The sequence below is a fragment of the Dendrobates tinctorius genome, unplaced genomic scaffold, assembly GCF_039654945.1.
Source record: "Dendrobates tinctorius isolate UK_male_01 unplaced genomic scaffold, ASM3965494v1 ptg000075l, whole genome shotgun sequence".
Lineage (NCBI taxonomy): Eukaryota > Metazoa > Chordata > Amphibia > Anura > Dendrobatidae > Dendrobates > Dendrobates tinctorius.
This window is the reverse complement of record NW_027361743.1, coordinates 25,964,949-25,978,858: the sequence shown is the minus strand read 5'-3', so window position 1 is coordinate 25,978,858 and position 13,910 is coordinate 25,964,949. Positions and strand designations below refer to the sequence as shown.

At 47.9% G+C, this 13,910-nt stretch overlaps 1 long non-coding RNA gene across 1 annotated transcript; it reads right to left on the bottom strand.

Annotated features, from left to right (window-relative positions):
- Positions 1 to 413: 413 nt before the first annotated feature.
- LOC141096617 (uncharacterized) lies at positions 414 to 12,822 on the bottom strand. Its single transcript, XR_012233724.1, has 2 exons — positions 12,603 to 12,822; positions 414 to 710 (listed from the first exon to the last, which is right to left on the bottom strand). It is a non-coding gene; the product is annotated as an uncharacterized lncRNA (long non-coding RNA).
- Between the last annotated feature and the right edge of the window lie 1,088 nt (positions 12,823 to 13,910).

Below are 13,910 nucleotides of genomic sequence, written 5' to 3'. Positions count from 1 at the left end.
AAAAAAAAACAATTATATCTTTATTATATTTTGCAGATAAAAGAAAGAAGAGAAAGAAAAAATGAAAAAAATGGGGAAAACAGCCCAAGACAAAAAAGAACAAGAAAAAACACAAACTTGGCACCAATACTTTGAATGATTGGAGATATTCGTTATATAAATATATTAAAAACGCATTAAAAATTGAAAAAAAAGAGAGGAAAAATTATAGCGAGGTCCACTTTAACCATGGACTAGTTAATATGGAAAAAAGAAGAAAGTGCCAAGTTTGTGTTTTTTCTTGTTCTTTTTTGTCTTGGGCTGTGAGCGATCTTGGTTTCTTCTGCAGGTACTTTTTTCTGTGGGTGCGTTTTCGCCCATTGACCTGCGCCACTGATCTCTCATGGAATTTAAAATAAAATAATGGTGACACATTTTACAATTTTATAATTTTTCATTTATTATTCATATACAAAATTCCTTTTTAACGTATTTTTAATCATACACACATATGCATCACTTTATTATTACTTTTATACATATTTATTGCGGAGATTCATTCCGATTGTTGGATTATAATCTGTTTTTTAAGTCCGAGCACTCTCCTTGGTGTAGTGGTATGTCTGTCGGACTTTGATCCTTTTTCTTGTCCTCACGTCGTGGGTTCATTTTCCTTCTCCCCTCTTTTAATATTTTTTTCCCCATTTTTTCCTTTCTCTTCTTTCTTTTATCTGCAAAATATAATAAAGATATAATTGTTTTTTTTTTTAATTATGGAACGTTTAACCTCTATGAACTCTTCAAGACGCTTGAACTACTTTGATCTTTGACCTTTGCGGCGCACCTCATGTCTTTGATGGCGCCAAATTTGAACAGTATGTATAAATGCAATGACAGCTCTCTGTATTCATGTGTCAACCCCTGAAGAAGAAGCGTTATGCTTCGAAACGCGTAGGGATTAAAGGGTTAACTTTTTTAACCTTGTGTTGTTATGGAATTTGTCTGGCAGCGCACTTAAAGTCCAAGAATTTATTCCTTATTAACTGTGGTGCGGTTCCGCTGTGGACCGTTGGACGTGCAGCAGGCTGACTTACTATACAGGCTTTACTTTCTCTTTGAGAAGGTGAGTATAATACCTTTACTATTTATACATTTTACCCGGATAAGACCCTATTGCGCTCTTGTTTCAACCTTTTAGTGCATACAATGGTCATAAGTATTCAGACTCTTTGCTCAGTATTGAGTAGAAGCACTCTTGTCAAACTAACACCAGCCACTTTCATAGTTCCTCATAGTAAAACAGACACCGCAGCAGCTCCATTTCACATTTTGTATAGATGGGCTGCAGACAATATGCCCCATCCAAATGGTAGGCCGCATCTAGTATAAATGGGGATAACAAATAAAATATTCAGTAGCATGCTAATATACCCCTTCATAACACAAATGTGGGATAAATTAGTGGATGCTACCGACTACCTGGATGTTCAGATTTTCCAGATTCTTGATGTTCTTAATGAAACTAATACAATACAGAGACAATTAATCATAGTTGCTAACCAACATGCTATAGTACTAGATTACCTGACAGCAAAAGAAGGAGGAATGTGTCAAATAATTGGTCCCACCTGTTGCAATTATATCGACCCTGCTGGCAATCTTTTGAGCTAATATAGCCATGAGTCTTCTTGGGATTGATGCAACAATTTTTTCTGGGGATCCTCTGCCATTCTTCCTTGCAGATCCTTTCTAGTTCCGTCAGGTTGGATGGTGGACAGCCATTATCAGGTCTCTCCAGAGATGTTCAATTGGGTTTAGGTCAGGGCTGTGGCTGGGCCAGTCAAGAATGGTCACAGAGTTGTTGTGAAGCCACTCCTTTGTTATTTTAGCTATGTGCTTAGGGTCATTATCTTGATGGAAGGTGAACCTTTGGCCAAGTCTGAGGTCCAGAGCCCTCTGGAAGCGGTTTTCATCCAGGATATCTCTGTACTTGGACGCATTCATGTTTCCTTCAATTGCAACCAGTCGTCCTGTCCCTGCAGCTGAAAAACACCCCCATAGCATGATGCTGCCACCACCATGTTTCACTGTTGGGATTGTATTGGGCAGGTGATGAGCAGAACCTGGTTTTCTTCACACATACCGCTTAGAATTATCACCAAAAATTTCTATCTTAGTCTCATCAGACCAGAGAATCTTATTTCTCATAGTTTGGAAGTCCTTCATCTGTTTTTTTAGCAAACTCTATGTGGGCTTCCATATATCTGGCACTGAGGAGAGGCTTCAGTCTGGCCACTCCACCATAAAAGCCCGACTGGTGGAGGGCTGCAGTGATAATTGATTTTGTGGAACTTTCTCCCATCTCCCTACTTCATCTGTGAATTTCAGCCACAGTGATCTTGTAGTTCTTCTTTAACTCTATCATCAAGGTGTCAGGAACACCGCACTGCACTTGCTCACTGTGCCAGTGTGGGTTTCCTGAGTACAAAGACAGTACTCACAGATACCTGTGGAGCAGGGCAGCAGCGGTGATGATGCGTGCTTCAGAGTATCAGGACCTGAAGCACATGACTGCTGGGGGCGTGGTCTAAGCTCCACAGATCTAGGAGCTGCAGGGAAACTCCTAGAAAGGTAACTACGGGGCAATGTTACCAAGGGGCATAGACAGAGACAGAAACCAGACGAAGCCAGGGTCAAAGCACCAGATAGCAATACAGTACCACGGGGTTTAGACAGAAAGGACGGTACAATAGGGACAAACTGTAACGGAGTAACGATAGCCAAGCCAGGAGGTCAGAACTGGAGAAGACAGTAGTACCAAAGCGAGAGACGGAGTACAGAGTGGGAGAACAGGCCGGGTCATACACTGGAATCAAACAAGCAACGCAGAATACACGCACACCAGGGGTCAGACACACCAGAACAACAGTATAGCTGACAGAGAACCCTGGTAAAGAGTGAGTATAAATACCCCTCCCAGATCCAGAAAGAGGCCACCAACACTTAACCCTGTGAGTGCAGGGCAAGAACCCTGTTCAAACCATGACAGTACCCCCCTCTTAATGGGGGGGGCCACTGGACCCCCAGGCTTGTCTGGGTATCTGGCGTGGAAAGCCCGCACCAGACGATCGGCATGCACCGAACTGGCCGGAACCCATGACCGATCCTCCAGAGAGTACCCCTTCCAGTGTATCAGATACTGGAGTCTCCGGCGCACCCACCGGGAGTCAACAATGCGCCCTACTTCATACTCCAGCTGCCCCTCTACCAGCACTGGCGGAGCATTTGATGAGGGATCCTCTCTCACCGTCCCCACAGGCTTTAACAGGGACCTGTGGAAGACATTAAAAATTTTAAAGGAGGTGGGCAGCTGCAGTCGGTAGGCTACTGGGTTAACAACCTCCACAACTTTGTATGGGCCAATAAACTTGGGGCCCAGCTTTATAGAAGGTGTCTTAAGCTTGATATTGCGGGTGGATAGCCACACCTTCTCCCCTACTGCAAATGCTGGACCTGGCCCCCTCCTCCTGTCAGCAAACCGCTTATAGTTTTCCTGGGCCTTGGAAATATTCCTCTGAACCTCCCTCCAAGGAATTCTAAGACGTTGTGTCACACCCTCAGCACCAGGACAACCTGAATCCATACGGGAAAACTCTCCAAAATGTGGGTTAAAGCCATAGTTGACCTGAAAAGGAGACTTCCCAGTAGACTGACTCACACGACCGTTGAATGCAAACTCTGCCATGGGCAATACCTCACACCAGTCCTCCTGCCAGGAAGAGGCCAAGCATCTCAATCTGCTCCAACGATTGGTTCGTGCGCTCCGTCTGTCCATTAGACTCTGGGTGGTAGGCAGAGGAGAAGGACAACGAAATCCCCAGCTTTTTGCAAAAAGCCCTTCAGAACCTGGCTACAAACTGTACCCCTCTGTCTGACACCACATTCATAGGCACTCCATGTAACCTAATTATATGCTGAATAAATAAGCGGGCCAGGGTTTCAGCAGATGGTAACGCGGGGAGAGGTACAAAGTGAGCTTGTTTTGAAAATCTATCCTCCACCACCCATATCACCGAGTTGCCCCTGGAAGTAGGAAGATTTGTGATAAAATCCATGGACAAATGTGTCCATGGTCTATCCGGAATTGGCAAAGGCACCAATTCCCCGGCCGGCCGGACCTGAGAACTTTTAGAACGAGCGCACACCCCACATGCAGTCACAAACTTTTTAATATCTGTTACCATAGAGGGCCACCAGAAATCCCACGCAATTGCCCCCCAGGTAGCTGCAATCCAAGGATGAGCACTCAACACAGAATCATGAAATTCCTGCATAAGTCCGAGACGGAAACGTTCCGGTACAAACAATTTACCCGGGGGTTTACCACCAGGAGCCCGAGCCTGGGCCTCCAAAATCCCTCTCTGTAACTCAGATGAGATTTCGGCCACCACTACTCCTGGCTGAAGAATGGAGGAGGGAGGTTCTGGAGGGGACACCGAATCAAAGCTTCGGGATAAGGCATCAGCCTTGATGTTTTTTAGATCCCGGGCGGAATGTGATGGTAAACTGAAAACGAGAAAAAAAAAAGTGCCCACCGAGCCTGTCTTGGGGTCAATCTCTTGGCAGACTCGATATAGGCCAAATTTTTGTGATCAGTGATGACTGTAATGGGATGAACAGACCCCTCCAGGAAATGCCTCCATTCTTCAAAAGCCAACTTTACCGCCAACAACTCTCTATTGCCGACATCGTAATTTCTCTCAGCAGAGGAAAATTTTTTAGAGAAGAAGGCGCAAGGCCTCAGGTTAGTAAGGGTAGGAGGGCCCTGAGACAAAACTGCCCCCACCCCCACTTCCGAGGCGTCAACCTCCACGACAAAAGGTCTTGACGGGTCGGGTTGTACCAATACAGGGGCTGAAGAAAAGCACTTTTTTAATGTCATGAAAGAGTTTTTTGCAGCTACAGACCAATTTTTTACATCAGCTCCCTTGAGAGTGAGGTCCGTTAGAGGCTTTACCACCTGCGAAAAGCCCTTAATAAATTTCCTATAAAAGTTGGGAAAGCCCAAAAATCGTTGCAACCCTTTCAAGTCATGAGGTTGCACCCACTCCGTAACAGCCTGGACTTTCTTAGGATCCATGCGGAACCCCTCTCCTGACACAATCAACCCCAGAAAGGATACTTCTTGCATGAAAAATGAGCATTTTTCCAGCTTGGCATACAAATGATTCTCCCTCAGTCTCATGAGAACCATCCGCAAATGGTGCAAGTGAGATTGACTGTCCACCGAGTACACCAGAATGTCATCCAAATAGATAACCACAAAACGACCGATTAAATCAGAGAAAATTACATTAATAAAATTCTGAAAAACAGCAGGAGCGTTGGTGAGACCAAAGGGCATAACCAAGTTTTCGAACAGCCCTTCAGTCGTCAGGAATGCTGTTTTCCATTCGTCCCCTTCACGGACTCTTATAAGGTTATATGCCCCACATAAATGGTTACATAGATCAGGAATTAGGGGGAGAGGGTATGTATTTTTCACAGTAATTTTGTTTAATTCCCGAAAGTCGAGGCACGGCCGCAAACCACCATCTTTTTTCTTAACAAAAAAGAAGCCCGCTGCCACAGGTGAAACAGAAGGCCTAATATGCCCTTTGCGGAGACTCTCAGTCAGTGGCGGATTATAATGAGGTCAATTTGGGCAGTTGCCCCGGGCCCAGTGGGGTTAAGGGGCCCACAGCCCAGGCCAGTAAATTGCCCCATTATAATCCGCCACCGCGCAGGGCCGGATTAAAGGCCGGGCAGGCGGGGCTTCAGCCCCGGGGCCCCCACCACAAGAGCTTCTAAGGGGGCCCCCACCACATTCCTGCTGGCTGCTGCAATGGCACTCCATCTTCTCCCCACCTAAAAGTGAGTGACCGTGGGGGTGGCATTATGTGCTCTGCTACCAGCAGCATCTACAAGTAGCGTGAACGCTGATGCTGCTGGTAGCGTGCAAAGGCTTGTGATGAGCTCACAGGAGGTAAGGTGTCAGGGCCCCCGATCATGTGACCCCTGTCTCCTCCCCTCCTGTGACCTCATCACAGGTCCTGTGCGCACAGCACAGAACACTGAGAGCAGCCATGTATGTGGAGTGCGGCTCTGCGGGTGGAGGTCGGTGCTGGAGGCTCCATTATTCTCTATGTGGAGTGTGGCTCTGCGGGTGGAGGTCAGTGCTGGAGGCTCCATTATTCTCTATGTGGAGTGCGGCTCTGCGGGTGGAGGTCGGTGCTGGAGGCTCCATTATTCTCTATGTGGAGTGCGGCTCTGCGGGTGGAGGTCAGTGCTGGAGGCCCCATTATTCTCTATGTGGAGTGCGGCTCTGCGGGTGGAGGTCGGTGCTGGAGGCTCCATTATTCTCTATGTGGAGTGCGGCTCTGCGGGTGGAGGTCGGTGCTGGAGGCCCCATTATTCTCGATGTGGAGTGTGGCTCTGCGGGTGGAGGTCGGTGCTGGAGGCTCCATTCTCTACGTGGAGTGCGGCTCTGCGGGTGGAGGTCGGTGCTGGAGGCTCCATTATTCTCTATGTGGAGTGCGGCTCTGCGGGTGGAGGTCAGTGCTGGAGGCCCCATTATTCTCTATGTGGAGTGTGGCTCTGCGGGTGGAGGTCAGTGCTGGAGGCTCCATTATTCTCTATGTGGAGTGCGGCTCTGCGGGTGGAGGTCGGTGCTGGAGGCCCCATTATTCTCTATGTGGAGTGCGGCTCTGCGGGTGGAGGTCGGTGCTGGAGGCCCCATTATTCTCTATGTGGAGTGTGGCTCTGCGGGTGGAGGTCGGTGCTGGAGGCTCCATTATTCTCTATGTAGAGTGCGGCTCTGCGGGTGGAGGTCGGTGCTGGAGGCCCCATTATTCTCTATGTGGAGTGCGGCTCTGCGGGTGGAGGTCGGTGCTGGAGGCCCCATTATTCTCTATGTGGAGTGTGGCTCTGCGGGTGGAGGTCGGTGCTGGAGGCTCCATTATTCTCTATGTAGAGTGCGGCTCTGCGGGTGGAGGTCAGTGCTGGAGGCCCCATTATTCTCTATGTGGAGTGCGGCTCTGCGGGTGGAGGTCGGTGCTGGAGGCTCCATTATTCTCTATGTGGAGTGCGGCTCTGTGGGTGGAGGTCGGTGCAGGAGGCTCCATTATTCTCTATGTGGAGTGTGGCTCTGTGGGTGGAGGTCGGTGCAGGAGGCTCCATTATTCTCTATGTGGAGTGCGGCTCTGCGGGTGGAGGTCAGTGCTGGAGGCTCCATTATTCTCTATGTGGAGTGCGGCTCTGCGGGTGGAGGTCGGTGCTGGAGGCCCCATTATTCTCTATGTGGAGTGTGGCTCTGTGGGTGGAGGTAGGTGCTGGAGGCTCCATTATTCTCTATGTGGAGTGCGGCTCTGCGGGTGGAGGTCGGTGCTGGAGGCCCCATTATTCTCTATGTGGAGTGCGGCTCTGCGGGTGGAGGTCGGTGCTGGAGGCCCCATTATTCTCTATGTGGAGTGCGGCTCTGCGGGTGGAGGTCGGTGCTGGAGGCTCCATTATTCTCTATGTGGAGTGCGGCTCTGTGGGTGGAGGTCGGTGCTGGAGGCTCCATTATTCTCTATGTGGAGTGCGGCTCTGTGGGTGGAGGTCGGTGCTGGAGGCCCCATTATTCTCTATGTGGAGTGCGGCTCTGCGGGTGGAGGTCGGTGCTGGAGGCCCCATTATTCTCTATGTGGAGTGTGGCTCTGCGGGTGGAGGTCAGTGCTGGAGGCTCCATTATTCTCTATGTGGAGTGCGGCTCTGCGGGTGGAGGTCGGTGCTGGAGGCCCCATTATTCTCTATGTGGAGTGCGGCTCTGCGGGTGGAGGTCGGTGCTGGAGGCCCCATTATTCTCTATGTGGAGTGTGGCTCTGTGGGTGGAGGTAGGTGCTGGAGGCCCCATTATTCTCTATGTGGAGTGTGGCTCTGCGGGTGGAGGTCGGTGCTGGAGGCTCCATTATTCTCTATGTGGAGTGGGGCTCTGCGGGTGGAGGTCGGTGCTGGAGGCTCCATTATTCTCTATGTGGAGTGGGGCTCTGCAGGTGGAGGTCGGTGCTGGAGGCTCCATTATTCTCTATGTGGAGTGGGGCTCTGCAGGTGGAGGTCGGTGCTGGAGGCTCCATTATTCTCTATGTGGAGTGTGGCTCTGCGGGTGGAGGTCGGTGCTGGAGGCCCCATTATTCTCTATGTAGAGTGTGGCTCTGCGGGTGGAGGTCGGTGCTGGAGGCCCCATTATTCTCTATGTAGAGTGTGGCTCTACGATTCGTGACCCCCGTCACGTGACGAGGGGGGCCCACAGAGTCTGAACTGCCCCGGGCCCTGGCTACCCTTAATCCACCCCTGCTCTCAGTAATGTACTCCTTCATGGCTAGACGTTCGGGCCCGGACAAATTGAACAGGCGAGCCTTGGGTAACTTGGCTCCAGGGACTAGATTAATGGCACAATCAAAGGGTCTATGTGGTGGTAGCGCCTCAGCCTCACTTTCAGAAAATACGTCTTGAAAATCTTTCAGGCACTCCGGAATACCTTCCAGATCGACAGACGACACTGACACAGATTTTACTGGGGTGACAAGGGTTGTCAAGTTACAACATAGACCATTAGCCATACAACCCCACTGAATGATCTCCCCTGTGACCCAGTCAATAGTAGGATTGTGACGTTGAAGCCAAGGCATACCCAGTATCAGTCCAGCCGGCAGATTATTTATGACAAAACATCTTACCTTTTCTCTGAAAGTGGGTTCCACTCACGTGGAAAAATTATCAGTCATGAAACAAATTCCCTACTGGGTGATAGGAGAAGAATCAATTGCCACGATTTTAACAGGATCTTTTAACCTGACTGTCCCTATCTTATGAAAAGTCATAACTTTGGCATCGATCAGATTAATAGAAGAACCACAGTCAACAAAGGCGGTAGTCCCAACCGGACCGCCTGTAAGTTCCAGTTCCACCGGAAGCAGAATTTTAGTAAGCGAGTAAAAGGGTACCTGGGAGTCTGGGCAACCTCCTCGATTGTTACCCAGACTCAGTCGTTTTCCTAACGGCTTCACTGAAGAAGGGCAAGAAGGACAGTTCCTTCTCCAATGTCCAGCGGATCCACAGTAAAAGCACAATTGGTTGTTTCTTCGGTGTCTCCTCTTTTTCCTCCAATGACGTGGCACCAACCTCCATGGGCTCAGGACTAGATGCAGAGTCTCTCAGATTGGAGAATAAAGGGGTCTCCTGCAGCATGACCCCTCTTGCCCGCAGCCTACGGTCCATGCGGACAGCCTGGATCATAGCGTCCTCCAAAGAATCCGGTGGGGGATGAAGGGCTAGGGCATCTTTCAAACGTTCGGACAGGCCTCTACAGAACAAACCCCGGAGGGCAGCGTCATCCCAGGAGACCTCCGCTGCCCAGCGTCTGAACTCAGAGCAGAACCATTCAGCAGAGTTCCTTCCCTGTGTCACAGTCATCACCATATCCTCTGCCAGACGCACTCTATCAGGCTCATCATAAATGTGCCCCAGAGCCTCAAAGAACAAATTCACAGACATGCGTTCAGGAGCAGAGGAAGAGAGAGAGAGAAAGCCCATGCCTGTGGAGCCCCCCGAAGTAGGGAAATGACGACCCCCACCCTCTGGAACTCATCCCCGGAAGAGCGGGGCCTCAGAGAAAAAAAAAGCTTGCATCCTTCTCTGAAAGACCTGAACTCCTTTTTATCCCCTGAGAAAAGGTCTGGCAATTTGACCGGAGATTCTGGGAATGCCAATGACACATCTCTATCCCCAGCACAAGAATCCCCTGTAGAGGCAGCCCCCTGTACTGTATTCACCAACTGTTGCTGGGTATGGGCCATCATGCGCTGTTCCACATTGTTTGTGGAACATTTGGGTCAGGTGCTTGACCTGATCAGCCAAGGCTTGTATGGGATCCATGAGGATAACACACTTTTTTTTTTTTTTTTTTTTTTCTCAGGGGGGGGGGAACTGAAATGGTCAGCTATAATGTCAGGAACACCGCACTGCACTTGCTCACTGTGCCAGTGCGGGTGCCCTGAGTACAAAGACAGTACTCACAGATACCTGTGGAGCAGGGCAGCAGCGGTGACGATGCGTGCTTCAGAGTATCAGGACCTGAAGCACATGACTGCTGGGGGTGTGGTCTAAGCTCCACAGATCTAGGAGCTGCAGGGAAACTCCTAGAAAGGTAACTACGGGGCAATGTTACCAAGGGGCATAGACAGACAGAAACCAGACGAAGCCAGGGTCAAAGCACCAGATAGCAATACAGTACCACGGGGTTTAGACAGAAAGGATAGTCAGGACGTAGCAATAGGTCAGAAAACCAGAACGGGCAATAGACGGTACAATAGGGACAAACTGTAACGGAGTAACTATAGCCAAGCCAGGAGGTCAGAACCGGAGAAGACAGTAGTACCAAAGCGAGAGACGGAGTACAGAGTGAGAGAACAGGCCGGGTCATACACGGGAAGCAAACAAGCAATGCAGCATACACGCACACCAGGGGTCAGACACACCAGAACAACAGTATAGCTGACAGAGAACCCTGGTAAAGAGAGTATAAATACCCCTCCCAGATCCAGAAAGAGGCCACGAACACTTAACCCTGTGAGTGCAGGGCAAGAACCCTGTTCAAACCATGACACAAGACTCTTCTCCCACAATTGCTCAGTTTGGCTGGACGGCCAGGTTTAGGAAGACTTCTGGTGGTCCCAAACTTCTTCCATTTAATGATTATGAAGGCCACTATGCTCTTAGGAACCTAGCGTACTGCAGAAATTCTTTTCATTTCTTGGCCAGATCTGTTCCTTGCCACAATTCTGTCTGAGCTCCTTGGCCGGTTCCTTTGACCTCATGATTCTCATTTGGTCTGACATGCACTGTAAGCTGTGAAGTGTTATATATGCAGGTGTGTGCCTTTACAAATAAAGTCCTATCAGTTTAATTAAACACAGCTTGACTCCAATGAAGAAGTAGAACCATCTTAAGGAAGATCACAAGGAAATAGACAGCATGTGACTTAAATATGAGTGTCTGAGCAAAGGGTCTGAATATTTATGACCATGTGATAGTTCAGTTTTTCTTTTTTAATAAATTTGCAAAAACTTCTACATTTCTGTTTTTTTTCAGTAAAGATGGGGTGCAGAGTGTACATTAATGAGAAAAAAATGAACTTTTTTGAATTTACCAAATGGCTGCAATGAAACAAAGAGTGAAAAATTTAAAGGGGTCTGAACACTTTCCGTACCCACTGTAGAATGCCCTGGCGTATACTTCAGAGGAAGGATACTATGTGGAAAATGCTTATAACTGTACATGGAAAGTCCATAAGACTTTGTACCCGCTATCCCTTGTATACAACCAATGTCAAGTTGCCGTTCAGGAAGGGTTTTTGGATTGTGGTCTCCTTCACTGAACTCTGAAACATCTGTTCCTTTCAAACAAGAAATATTGGTTACATGTGGCCTGCATGGGCATAATGGCCTCACAACACAAGTCCACACACCCAATCAGGACCTCCACTTTCATGTAATGTGCCGGGGCACAACAGACTAGTGCCTCGCCAATGGCAACTGTGCCAAGTCACATTACAAACAGTGAAAATGTTTTATGGTATGTGCACACGGTGCAGATTCTGCTGTGGAATTTTCCACGCAGATTTTGCTAAATCTGCAGGTAAAATGACCTGCGTTTTACGTGCAGTTTAGTGCGGATTTCCCCTGCAGTTTTCACCTGCAGATTTCTATAATGGAGCAGGTGGAAAACTGCAGCAAAACCGCACAAAAGAAGCGACATGCTGCTTCTTTTAGGCCATGTGCACACGATGCATTTTTCCTGCGGATCCGCAGCGGATTTTACGGCACAGAAACGCTGCAGATCCGCAAAGTGATTTACAGTACAATATAAATCAATGCAAAAAAAACCTGCTGTGCAGACGCTGCGGTTTTTTCCGCGCGGTTTTTGTGCGGTACAAAAAATGCAGCATGTCACTTCTTTTGTGCAGTTTTCTACCTGCTCCATTCTCCAAATCCGCAGGGGGAAAACCGCACAAAAACCGCTGGAAAACCGCAATAAAAAAGGAAGAAATCCGCAGGAAAAATGCAGGTCATTTGACCTGCGGATTTTTTCAAATCTGCGCGGAAAAATCCGCAGGAGGAAAATCTACGTGTGCACTTAGCCTTATTCCGCACCAAATCTGCGTGGAAAAATCTGCAGCATGTGCACAGCGTTTTTTGTTTTACATAGCCTTAAATGGTACTGTACATCACGTGCAGTTCTGCAGGGCCAAATCTGCTGTAGAACTGCACAGAATCTGCACCGTGTGCACAGGGCCTTACGGTTATTTGTTGGTTTCATACACATGACTTCACTGGAAAGGTACTAATATATTTTCATTGTGTAGTCCATTTTTAGGCAGGTATAGCAAAAGTAATGCAGTCGGACAACAACAACAGTTCAAGTGGATTTTACTCATTGGGAGGCAATAAGATTGATAGCTACAAAGTATACCTAAGAGGTGACAGACATGATGCAGAAGGTTGACATAGAGAAACAGATGAGCACTGGTGACACTTGGCTTGTACCTGTGGCATCCTGCTAACAAACACCTCAGCAGCACTTCCTTCAATCAGAAACAGTCTCTTTGTCTCCTCGCAGTGCAGCATAGCTCATATCCACACAGGCCCCTCTCACATTTACTTCTTTGGCTGCTTGAATGGACCAATTCTAAGATGATTCCAGCCATCACTAATTCAGTCAACAACTTCAAAGATCATGATCTAAAAGAGCTGTCATGACCCAAGGTTGTGCCTTCTCTGCTGTAAAAGAGAGAAAAAACAAAGATGACATTCAGATGTAATCAGTGTAAACGAAATTTGAAATTACTACCCTTATAGAGGGTGGGAGGGACTACAGCTGTACCTGAAGGGAAAAATAGTATAGAGTGAGGCCCTAAAAGCAAAATAACAAGAAAAAAACCCTGCAATATAACCTTTAATTAATTTCAGTAAAACTCTCAAGAAAAACACTAACAATAAAATATTATAGAAGGTGGGTGCCTTACACGTCTATCAGTTTTATTCCTGCCCTTGCAACCCTGTCTTGTGGATGACAAATTAGGTCAACATACAATACCCAGGTAGCTGCATAATAAATCCATTAATACTGCCATACAATCTAATATATAAAGCTCAAGGGTGTGTGTGTATGTCCGGGATAGGCATCCGCACCGTTGCAGCTATAGCCACAAAATTTGGCACAGTCACACGTCTGGACCCCGAGAGCGTCATAGGCTATGTTGTGAGGCGAAATTTTAACCACGCGTGTTCCAATTCACCAAACAATTTTGCCCCTATCTACATAATGGGGAAAAATGTGTATCAAGCCCCGCCCCTCATTATGATGTCATAATGGTTGCTATGGTGACGCTGATGTCGTCATAGGTTGCAAGCCCCACCGCTCACTATGATGTCATAATGGTTGACTATGGGATGGAGGATGTGTGATGGGTATATGGGCACTGGACTATGGGATGGAGGATATTTATGACGGGTATATGGGCATGGGACTATGGGATGGCGGATATGTATGATGGGTATATGGGCATGGGACTATGGGATGGAGGATGTGTGATGGGTATATGGGCACTCGACTATGGGATGGAGGATATGTATGATGGGTATATGGGCACAGGCCTATGGGATCGTGGATATGTATGATGGGTATATGGGCACGGGACTATGGGATAGAGGATAATTATAATTTGCTATAACTAACCACAGTTAGTTACTATGCCCGGGCAGCGCCAGGCTCTTCAGCTAGTGTTAAAATAAAACTGCTATAATATTATTGATATTCAGAACTGTCATGTCATAAGCCGCAAGTGTCAAGAC